General features: G+C 44.0%; 1 pseudogene; it reads right to left on the reverse strand.

Annotated features, from left to right (window-relative positions):
• The window catches only part of LOC133139051 (sterile alpha motif domain-containing protein 11-like), a 71,495-nt pseudogene that overhangs the window by 39,318 nt on the left and 19,677 nt on the right, over nt 1-12,500 (reverse strand).

The raw sequence follows: 12,500 nt of genomic DNA on the forward strand, positions 1-12,500 counted from the left end.
CAGATGGAAAATGGAAAAATGACAATAATAGACATAAATATATTCACAGAATGCTAGACACAGATTTAGAGAAGTGTGTATAATTCATGACTGAGAGATCTGGAATTTGAGGCTCCTAATGCAGCATGAATGAAATGAAGAGATCACAGAGAAACTGGCGCTGTACTGCAACGCATTTCAGCCACACCAGGGGAAAAAAATGCACAGAAAATACACTTTCCAAACGCAAGGAGTGCATGTCTAAAAACGCCAAAGGACCTCTTCACATACACATACTGCCCCTCTCTCACACACACACATCAATATTTAACACAATTATTAAATATTACATTAGTATGAACAACTTGAATATTTATTGCAAAAGCTAAAGTTAAAGAGGCAAACCCACCACTCCTGATCCCATCCTAAAAAAGTAGTAATTTTATTATTTTTTTTTTTTTTTAATCGCCCTCGCAAAATCATTGAGTTGTGAGGCACACGCGACGTGCGTGAGCCATATAATCTTCAGTCATATCAGCAATACCGGAAGACCAAACTCTTGAGATGACAGCCAGGATCTGAACACCTTAACCACGTAACGTGTGGGATCACAAGATTAGAATGTTCAGAAAATAGAACTTAGAACATAGAATGGAACATTCTGATGCTGATCTAACAATCTCTACCGGTAATTGAAAGCAATGACGTTCTAGAACACTGATTTAGATTTTTGAAAAACATTCTCTTCAAAGGATTACTGTCTCAGCCTATCCACTCATAGACCTGGACTGTGCGTACCAATGATGTAAAGGTTAGGGCATTGGGCACAATACCAGGGGGTTGTGGGTCCAAACCTGAAGTATATGCATGGCTGTTGCAGCCCTGAAAATGGTATAATAAATAATATGATATCTGTGCTACGGACTGTTCCAGCAAAAGGCCAGATGTTAAAAGGGCAGCTAATGTAAGAAATGTGTATGGATACTGGCATCTGCTGAGCATGCAAATGTAATGCACTGGAATTGAAAGGCAGGAAATAGTATTTTACCTCCAAAATATTTTTTTAGTCAATTGATCATTTGCAGAGATGTTTGTTTTATAACTGTCTTGTTTTATTCAGTTATTGCTCTTAACTGCACGTTCCAGTGCTGATGTCACAATCACTACTGGTAACTGAAGGTAATGGAGTTCTGGAACACTGACTCAGAATTGCGAAATTCCAGCCAAGCCAGAATTCCAAAAATCCCACCCTTCAAAATGGTTACCTCTCCGCTTTAATGCCACTGGTTTTATGAGAGTGGAGTGAGGAGAAACCGAGAGCTGACTGCACTGAGAAGCTGTGGTAAACATGGCCGCCATGCACAGGGCTATTTGGATTGGATCAGAGCAGCTGATATCAGATCAGAGCGGATTCACTGCTGCATCCCTCTGCTGGACAGATGTTTGTGAGATGTCCCTGCCCCCATTCCTCTGAGGAGCGGGGGGTGGCGGCGAGAATTTAGAACAGGATGTTACCCATCCACCCCCACTGCCCACCCTTAAACCCAGACCCTCATCAACACCTACAGGTCCGACAAAAGTGTGTCATGGAGGTATTTCCATGAAATCTGATTACCGTTCTGATCTCCTTAAACACAATAATGATGTCCAACACCAGATAAGCACGTGGGGTAATATTAGAAGCATATCACAACATGGCCACCGAGAAATATGCTGTACAGAGGGTCTCCATGGAGACCAGGATCGACCACCCACACCAATGAGGAGCCCAGTTACAGCTGCGCTGCTGAAAAGCCTCAGCTTCACTGCCTGCAGATTACAGGGCCCAGCCTGGCTATGCTGCCTGAACCTCGGTTTACGCCAGGAGGAACGGGGTGAGGAATTCACTTCCTCCTGGCGGGATGGGTTACCCGGCCAGTCGTCAGGAGACTGAGGGCCAAACCTCAGGAGGGAGGAACAGCTCGGAGAAAGCGGAAGGTCTACCGTGCCGAAAACGTTCTGCTGTTCACAGTGTAAGGCAGGCTCCTTGGCAATGACAGACTGACACTGCCAGCCCTCCTCACAGACTCTGGAAGCTGTGCCGGATCCTACAGCAACGCCAACAGGCCACTGAAACACTGACATGACCGTTACAAAGCTGAAAACCAGAGAGCATAGTGACATTATGTGCTTTCTCCAGTCCTTTGGAGCAGTGTATGCTGGTTAAGCAAGCTGATCATTTCTCTAATAGCCATATTTTCTTCATTTTCGCAAATCAATTTTCATGTTTAGGGGAGTACCCTAAACCCTCTTAAGCCACATTAAGTTCGGAATAGCTATGCATGCCATGGAGAACAGAAGTCCAGCATTCACATTGTGCTCTTTTGCAAATGCTGATTAAGGTGAATCAATATGCTCTTATTTGTGAAAGTGTGGACACATGGCCACTAAAACTGACCACGTGGAACCAAATAGATTAGATTATTATGAGTATTAGTAGTACTAGTAGTAGCAGCAGCAGCAGTAGTAGTAGTAGTAGTAGTACTAGTAGTAGCAGCAGCAGTAGTAGTAGTAGTAGTAGTAGTAGTAGTAGTATTAGTAGGAGTAGTAGTAGTAGTAGTAGTAGTAGTAGTAGTAGTAGTAGTAGTAGTAGTAGCAGTAGCAGTAGTAGTAGTAGTAGTATCAGTAGGAGTAGTATTTTGCATTATCATTACTGTGTGTAATGACTTAAAGTGTTTGGGTTTTTAAATTATGGGTTTAGGTAAGCCCTTTATCGCAGCACTAGACATTGTTGATTAAAGGCCGTTTCCATTCATTTTGCCCCTGCTTAGCTAATAAGCTCAGATTTAATGTGCTCAATCTCTTCATGAACCAGGGGAGACATCAAGCTTGTTTTCCAGAAAGACCTCACGGAAAAAAAACTGCCACAATTTTGGTGTTAATTGGAGATATTTAAGGTAGGCTCACATACACTGTTAATTGGATGAACAATTTCATACAGAGATGCAAAGTCTGATAATCGGCAGAGTAATTTAGGGCAGACGCACAAACTGTTAATTGGCAGAATATTTTGAGGTGTACACAAGAAACGTGCAGCCACATGGGAAGTTGTGTACTGATAAAGGTGTGAGGACAGATTGTTTGGTGAGAAAAAACTACAAAAAATATCACATCGCTGCCAATGGATGCAGTGGCAGCAGCACGAAAATACCCTTTCATCTGAACTCACATTCATTTTAACAGTGGCTTCACCGCAAAATAAGACAACATTATCGGGAGACCAGTGACACGGACAGCACAAATATGACAGTATGACAAATTAAGCCGTACTGTACAGTACTGTACTGTAACACCGCACAGTCAGAATAGGCTCTGTTATAAGTGAGTGCATTGGTATAAAACATGCAACTGACAAACTGGGAAGCTCATTACACTGACATAGAACAAACACCGCTGGTCAGAAGAGCTCTCGTTTCGACTGTGATTTTTAAAAAGGATTTCCCAGGGAAACAGTATCACTTCTGAAACCTGGGCCTCGGGTTAAGAGCCTTCCTCAAGTGCCTGATGGCAGTGGTCCACCTCAGATCTGAACCGAAAATCTTTTTGCCATGTGCCCATTGCCCAGCTTCTGAATTGCTATGCTGATCTGTTGATACAACTATGTAAATAAATATGTAATTACAATAAACAATATTAATTACAATAAAGTGACAAGGTATAATTACCATCAAAGGCTTTATCATGGAAATTAAGAATCAGTACGCATATCTTTCAGTATGATGTTTCTGATTCTGATCATTATCATTATTCTTAAGATGAATCATTATCATTACTGCTACTATGATGAGCACACTTATTTAAATATTACAGTGACTGTACTGAGGTGATGCCCCTTCAGGGTTTCCACAGGCAGGTTAATGTCCGAGGGCAGAGGACCCGCAGCAGGCCCACGGGGCAGGGACCCAATGGGAGCTTAATTAGTGTCCTTTCCACTGGGAAATCCCCCGCTCTCTGTAATGAGGCCGCCGGCAGGCCCCCGAACGGGCAGGCGAGGTCAGGCCGTGCGTCAGGAGGGGTAAGACCCGGCCGGCTGACTCAGCGTCCCCTCACGCGGGGGTGGGGTGGGGTGGGGTGGGGGGACCGCGCGCTCTGGCTCAGAGTAACAGCCGCTCGTATTATCCGCCCAGTGTGCTGGAGACAATCTCATATAATCGCCCCCTAAACCAGTCAATCAATACCCCCACATCGCCTTTGACCGTGCCGGAATAACGACCCACACGCCGCCTCTGCCTCAGCCTCAGCCTGCAGGGACACACAGCGGACGCGGGGCTGTGTGTGTGTGTGTGTGCGTGTGTGTGTGTGTGTGTGTGTGTGTGTGTGTGAGTGTGTGTCTGTGTGTGTGTGTGTGTGTGTGTGTACTTGTGTGTGTGTGTGTGTGTGTGAGTGTGTGTGTGTGTGTGTGTGTGTGTTTGTGCGCATGTGTGTCTGTGTGCGTGTGTGTGTGCGTGTGTGTGTGTGTCTGTGTACTTGTGTGTGTGTGTGTGTGTGTGTGTGTCTGTGACTGTGACTGTGTGTGCATATGTTCCCGTGCCTGTGTGATATCCTGGATCTGAATGTGTTTGAATTCAAACTGATCAAAACTACTACATTTCGTACTGAAAATGAGTTCGTTCACTATTATCATACCACCACATACACAAGACGATACAAGATTATTAGAAAATGATCAAATAGACCCAACATCAAACTAATTTGCATACAATGCACATACTAACACCCATACTCCAATAATACACACACCCCAAAATGATCAAGTACTATCTGTGGAATCCCTGAGGCAGTTGTCACGAGATGTAACAGAAGACAGCACTCTAAGCCAAGATAACTTCCCCCGGAGGACCCCACAGTGTGGTAGACCCCACAGTAGCCACTAACAGAGGCCCAGATGACCCCACAGTGAGGGTAGACCCAACAGTAGCCACTAACAGAGGCCCAGATGACCCCACCGTGAGGTAGACCCAACAGTAGCCACTAACAGAGGCCCAGATGACCCCACAGTAGCCACTAACAGAGGCCCAGATGACCCCACAGTAGCCACTAACAGAGGCCCAGATGACCCCACAGTAGCCACTAACAGAGGCCCAGATGACCCCACCGTGAGGTAGACTAATTCAGAGTCAGTCAATTGGTCAAACCGACGAACAGAGGCGGGTCTATGAGCCAGGTATGACCTAAAGCAAACATTCCACTCTGGGTAAAGGCAGAAATACACCCCGGTGCCACTATCTTCCTGTACACAGATTCAGCCCAATCGTGTCTGGAGCCGCAGATGGTGTCGATTGTTGAGTCACCACTCAGACTGTACAGCAGCCACACAGAGAGGGAGTTATGGCACTACGGCAAGGTCTGGCACAGCACTGCTGCGTATGTCTGTTAAACCGGCACCAGACCAACAGGTCAGTCCTCAAGCTGACAGCACAGCGACTATGGGCCTGATACTATTAGTGAGAACACACTTCCACAATGCCCCGGCCCCTACAGGCCGGTTCTACCAGCACAGACCCATCCCAGACCTACCAGCCCATATCTGAGCTCAGCTGGAGTTGTTCTCACACATAAACATCATACACACATACTACAGCCTGGGCTGCACTAGTCTGTACTGTACTCAGCACGGCCTAAAGCCGCAGTAGAATGAATGTTTAGTGATGTACGAGCCTAACATTAATTACATATTGGAAACCTATAAATGAGATGAGACACACTGTAGATGTATTCAATACATGTGCTATTAATAATTAATAATGGCAACTTAATTAACCACAGCTGCCACCAGTAATCAGCCAACAAACAACACAGTAGCATAATCATGTTGTTTGCTTCTGAGATTCAATATCTCTTTAGTTATCATGTTAGGTTCCACGCAAGAGACTTGTAAAGCACGCAACACTGGAAACAAAAATTACACACATTAGTCACTGTCTTAACACCTGGCATGCGGAGTGGATCAGATCATATCTGACAGTACTGGAAAGAGAAGTGGCCCAAACCAGTTTGAACTGGCCCAAACCAAGATTGTTATTGTTTAGATGTATTGGTCTTCTGCTGCCGTCTACTTAAGAGGTTTGTGTGTTGTGTGTTCAGAGATGCTCTTCTGCATACCACTGTTGCAGTGTGCGGTTATTTGCGTTACTGTCACCTTCCTGTCAGCTTCGACCAGTCCGACCCTTCTCCTCTGACTTCTCTCATTAGCAAGGCGTTCTTGCCCACAGAACTGCTGCTCACTGAATGTTTTTTTTTCGCAGCATTCTCTGGAAACTCTACAGATTGTTGTGTATGGAAAATCCTTCAGAAGTTTCTGAGATGCTCAAACAAAAGCTAACAAAAGCTGAACCTCTTGACCATGTCTGCATGCTTGTATGCATTTAGTTGCTGCCACATGATTGTCTGATTAAATATTTGCATTAACAAGCTGGTGTACAGATCGAGCTAATAGATTGCTCACTGAGTGCATACAATATATAAAGTAATTTGCATTATTGTAAAGAAAATCAAAGTGAACTTAAGGAGTTTTAGACAAAGTCTAAGGAGGAGTTTTTAACTAATCCTAAGGTTTTCATTCCTCATTCTGAAAGAATATAAATATGTCTATAAATATAAGTATAAATATGGCCCCTGAAAGATTGAAGGGCGATAAATAAATACAGAAGTAGATAATAAATAAGTGCAGACGGTATCCTCCTGGGTGTTGCTGCCGTCCCTTTACGCCTGCCATTCACGAGCGAGGTCGATAACACACGGCGGGAAAAAAAGATTGTTTACAAGTATTCAAAACAATCAGTAACAGTTGAGACTGTGTTGATAGGTTTCATAGAACTCACATCTTCCCAATTACAAATTCAGCAAATTCCTGTCTAGAGCTGGAGGAACCAGTCCTGTTCTGAACAAAAAGAAAATGATAAAGAAATAGGGACATAAATGTTATGCTCAATCTCATAAAGGATAGAAATGTAGTTTCATCTGTCACCAGAGAATGGCTAGCAGGAGGTGGACTAATCATTCCACGCTCCTAATTTTTCTAATAAAACTCTCCAAATTTTTCCCTCACATAATTTTCTTCATTTGTTCTCACATATAAAACACCTACCCTACTGCCATTAAAGTGGGCCCATCACAATCTAATCATGGCCTGATTGGGTCCAGGTGAGATGGCTGTGAATCTCAGCTTACATAAGACCATTCATTAGCTGTGAGTACAGTTATAATCAGATCAAGTGTTTCCATGGACTAATGCCACGTACAGGTAGTTATCTGCTGTACTTAGCGTCCAGCCTGAGCAAACAATGTACAGAATATTATATAAAATTAAATACAAAACATAACATGAAAATGATACAAATATAATGAATTTGAATTAAAATGTGGGCTGATTAAATTTGAGACATAAAGCCTTTGGTGAGGAAATGGCTTGATTAGGATTCTGTTCCCTATGGAACCAAAGCAGCTTTAGTGTGACTGAGGAGAGAGCTAGGTCACAGTGCAGCTCAAAACAACAGACTCCCACTACATTACAGGCATTTAGACCCTCTTATCCAGAGAGTTAGTATACATCATCTCTGGATACATATCTCTGGACAGGAAAGCCATTTATACAGATGGTTTTCTGAATCAATGCAGGGTAATTACCTTGCTAGGGTACACCTTCAGTGTCCTAACTGGGAATCAAACCCACAGCCTTTACAAGCCCAGTTGTCCTAACCATTACACCGCACTGCATTCCAAATGGTCCTTTTGGTCTTAGCTTTTCCTGACCCTTTCATTCATGTCTTGCAGCATGTGTTAAGACCAATATCCCAGAAAATGTAAACATGTTTAATCAATCAACTTTTCTGTTACAGACAGACCGTTATCTACTGCAATGACTAAACAACAGGACACGTTTTCCAAATGTGAAATTGTCTTATTCAAATAGCTAACAGCTCAGTAGCGCTGTTTTCTACAGAGGACCGGATTATTTTCACAGTACATTTCCCTCTGCGAGCTCACAACACCACACCATTAAACCGCTAGACGACAATAAACCCTTTTAACAGCTTTGAATCAAACTGCAGTTAGGCCAACAATATTTGCCTGATATTCATCTAGACATCCGTGTCAGGCGTTGCTCACAGAAATTGAATGTAAGCATCGTGTGGCCCTGTCTCTCTCTCTCTCTCTCTCTCTCTCGCTTTATTTTATTTTTTGAGAAACTCTGATGAGTTTCTGAGCTTCAGGAGAATCATGGTATGGCGACAAGCAGGTGGCATCTCATTACCCAGTTCAACTTAAACTGATTCCAGCACCGGTAATTAACAAACACATCAGTCAGTGTGTCGAACAACACATTAATATGCTCACTGCATAAAGCCAAGCCTGTACATGGAGTAACTGCATACACTACTCCAGGTTTTATTCCTGGGATGGTTGACATTCCCAAAAACCATATGGCTAAGGTGTAATATATGTGATTTGGATGTCATTTGAATAAAATAAAAAATAAAAAACATTAACAGGGTTAAACTAATGACAGGCATCAAGTGAAGCAGAGATACATCCTGTCACTTTACAACCACAGGTCCAGAAAGGTATGAAATACCGCTCTCCTGCCCGTCAAACACGGTTTGCTTTTCTGGCTGAAAGACGAATGACTCCAATGTACAAGGTGAAGGACAGTAGACCTTAAACTGCTGGAACATTTCCCAGGTAAACCAAGGTTTGTTTTAAAAAAATCAAACTTAAACTGAAACCTTGAAGGAAGCTCTTCAAACAGGACATGGATCACAAATAACTAAGCAGGCCCAATGACAACAAATTATAAAAACACAGAACTGCCCTTAGGTCATGATGATAAGTCAAAAGGACAAAGCTCAAAGACTTCTTCAGATACGAAACAGAAATCTACTAATTTATTTTAACACCTGAAGGAAAACAAACTAAAAACATTTTTCGCGCTACGTCCGCCCCAGCTTTCCGAGGCTGCGGCCCGCTCTGCGCGGGGGCAGGGGATCCCCGTGTTGTTTTGGAGAGGGGTTGTTTCTCAGCAGAGACACCCAGGGGAATCCTCCTCGGGGACCCACAGCGTGGGGCGCGGCCCGGGCACCAAATCGAACCCTTTCCACTTCATCAGAGAGCGGTACTTCCCCCACCCCCCTGCCAGAGGAACTCACCCCCACCGCACGCGTCTCTGCAGGGTGAAAACCAAACCAGAGCTGGCGCAGCAGCAGCAATATTTCAGCGGCTGCTTCGGATATGTCGCATGAATTCTGTAACGGCGCGAAGCGTGTTGTGATCGAAACTCACCTCATCGAACACGCTGTGAATAACACCGCAATAACTAGCCGAGTAACGCAAAGCATTATCGCCGTGTTGCTCCCGTGGGCTGTTGTGACAATGTTATTGAGAAATAACATTCCATACAGTAACATTTTGTGTTCGCTGAGTATCGTTTCTTGGAAATCCTCACAGGTATAAGTTGATGAAAATGTTTATATGTGAGGAAGAAGAGGTGGTAAAAAAAAAAAGTTCTGGCTTTCATCACGTTCCTCCTTATGCAAGCTATGCATTTTACATCAAACATGCACTTCCACTAGTAACCTGTGCTAATATCCTCTACAGTATGTACTGTACTTACAGCTTTTGCTTTGCCTTGAGATATTCCACATTGCCTTCATAATTAGGAGCTGAGGGTCATTATAAAAAAATACTACTGCATAGGGTTGCAGTTAAAGACGCGTCACAGTGTACATATTTAATGTACAGCCCAGGGGCCTAGTCTTTCCTCTGCACGTACAGAGCGGAGCTAAACAATTCAGCTTGCCATAAAAACATACAGCAGCCCTTCCCTTCACGAGCGTACGCTTACCAGAGACTTTCACACACACTCTGCGCTGTAACTCGCCTCGGCCATAAATATACATATCCACATTTTAAAGGCAATATTCTCCCACCAGAATATAATTAGCATTTGACAAGCTGGCATATTTTAAAGAGACACTGTTTCAGAGTTGGGGCTGTCAAATTCTCTCAGTCGTACCCATGCAGGAAGGGAGACGTACCCGGAATTCTAAATGCAGAGATACAGACATATCTGCGGTTTTATAAGCAGGATCTGGGTACACAGCAGCGTTTCAGAACCTCTGCCCAGAGAAGAGGCTGTATTGAGGGTGACACCGGCTCTCGCTGGGGAGTGGGGACCCTGGCCTGATTTCGGGTGTGAGCGCGGTTCTGGGTCTGGATAAGGGTGAGTGGCATCTGCAGTCCCCACCTCCACCATACCTCCCACACAGCTGATTTGCATGTTGAGCTCAGACAGATGAGCTAAAGCTCCAGCTGCAGATGGCTGAATTTATACTGCGGATTTAAAGAGACTGGGGCCATGAAAGAGCTGCAGTCCTGCAACCTTACCTCCTTATTCTGGCTTTCTCCATTTTTACTAACTAATGTTCTTATTAGTTAGTAAAAATGCACATATAAATTGGGCTATTATCTTATGACTGGGAAACTGATCATTATCAGCATTATTATACAAGACTTGAATCTTCTAAATTAAAAAATAAAAATAGATTTTTTTAGATTAAAAAAAAACGGTTATAAAAATGTGATAACGATATTTTAAAATAACCCATCAGAAAATGACTGTCTGCTTTGTGCTCATTGATTTTAATTGGCCATAATCATAGCTCTGAGCCATTTTGGGGATTGCGCATTGAGCCTACAGGAGTGTCCTTGTCAGCAGGAAGTATCGTAATCTACGATGGTTCCTGTGTAATTACCCAGACCTGCAGTCAGCACCTTTTAATCACGGCCTTGTTGCCAAATCCTCGATATGCGAGTAAAACAGAGAGCCACCTGCGGACACGACGGCACCAAACACAAGACCAACGACTCGAACCATCGCACATAACGTTCCCACCTACACCGGCTACACCTCCTGTCACGCAACATCAGACCTGAGATTCTGGCCAATAGAGGAAGAACCCAGAACCCAGGTGGAGATTTTAACTAAATCTGATGAAGAAAAACATCCACCTTAACACTCTCAGACACAAAGGACTTAACGAGGAGTGCACTCTGACATATATTTATGGTCTCTCTCATGTATTTTCTAACTTGTTTTGATGTTAAACATTAAAATGTCCATTTTTGTTTATAACGCTGTGCTCCATGACGCGTCTTCCTCCGGTGATTCACGGCTCTCCGGGGCTCACCCCGCCTGTCCTACCTGATAATACAGACTTCTCCTCCGTCGGATATACGGCTTTTTCGACACATCTTCCCCCGGCTCATCTTTCCCGATAGCAGACGTCCCCAAGCAGTGCCCACGACGAGACATGAATAGCGCTCCGAAAAAAAAAAAAAAACTTTTGTCGCCCAACTTTTCTATCCGCCATCCATCGGCAAAATCCAATTTGCCGTGGCCCCCTCTGCCGCAGGCCCGCGGGCCGATGTTCGATGGGAATCTAATTTAATAGATTGAACGTCCCATTATCCGTTCGGTCCGGACCCACAATCGGCCGAACGTAAGAGGCGAGGAGCGGTTCCCCGGAATAGACCGGACTCGCCCCGCTTCCTTTCAAAGGGCAGAACCTGCGTATGAGGCACAAGGGTTCTCCGAGCTCGTTTGGGCCCCTTCTCCGCGCTGCTCTAAAAATGTCACGGGCGGAAAAGAAAAGAACTCCCCCCCCCCCTCCCCCCCTTACAAATGTAACGGGGCCTCGTAGCATTACACGGCGTCTTGTACAGCTACACTTTCGGGTCTGCTATGCACTTGTGTCTTTAATGATACTGCCTCAGATAGCCCTGATTTAATGAGAAAATTCCTCATTTTAAAAAGAGGGCTCAGTCAATTGAAGTCTGCCTTTATGGAATTCAAGGAAGTCTTCCGACGGGCATTAACTGCTTATTCTAAGTCTGGATGACATCAATGGCCCATTTGATTTGATGTCATCCATGACCTCAATGAATGAGGGTATTTTATATTGTTCTACACTATATGCAATGAGTTTATGGATTATTTCAATCACTAAATGAATACGTGATCATTGCACACAAAAAAACCACTATTATTGCATACTGGATTTTTCTTCAGTTTGTAGATTCCTGTTAATGGACTGACCTTCATGGGACTAAAATGCACTCAAGGATTGTGCACAAATGGGGGTTTATCTGTGTGAACGTGTGTGTGTGTGTGTGTGCGGGTTTGTGCGTACAGTGTGTGTTTGTGTGCATGCAAGTTACATTACATTACATTACAGGCATTTGGCAGACGCTCTTATCCAGAGCGACGTACAGTTGATTAGTCTACGCAGGAGACAATCCTCCCCTGGAGCAATGCAGGGTTAACGGCCTTGCTCAAGGGCCCAACGGCTGTGCGGACCTTACGTGTGTATGCATGTGTGTATGAATTTTAGTGGCTATTTACAGAGCCCATAATGTGATCTGCATAGTATTTTGTGATGCTGCCAAATCTACTGCAACTTCTAAATACCAAACCATACTGTATT

Source organism: Conger conger, chromosome 10 (assembly GCF_963514075.1).
Source record: "Conger conger chromosome 10, fConCon1.1, whole genome shotgun sequence".
NCBI lineage: Eukaryota > Metazoa > Chordata > Actinopteri > Anguilliformes > Congridae > Conger > Conger conger.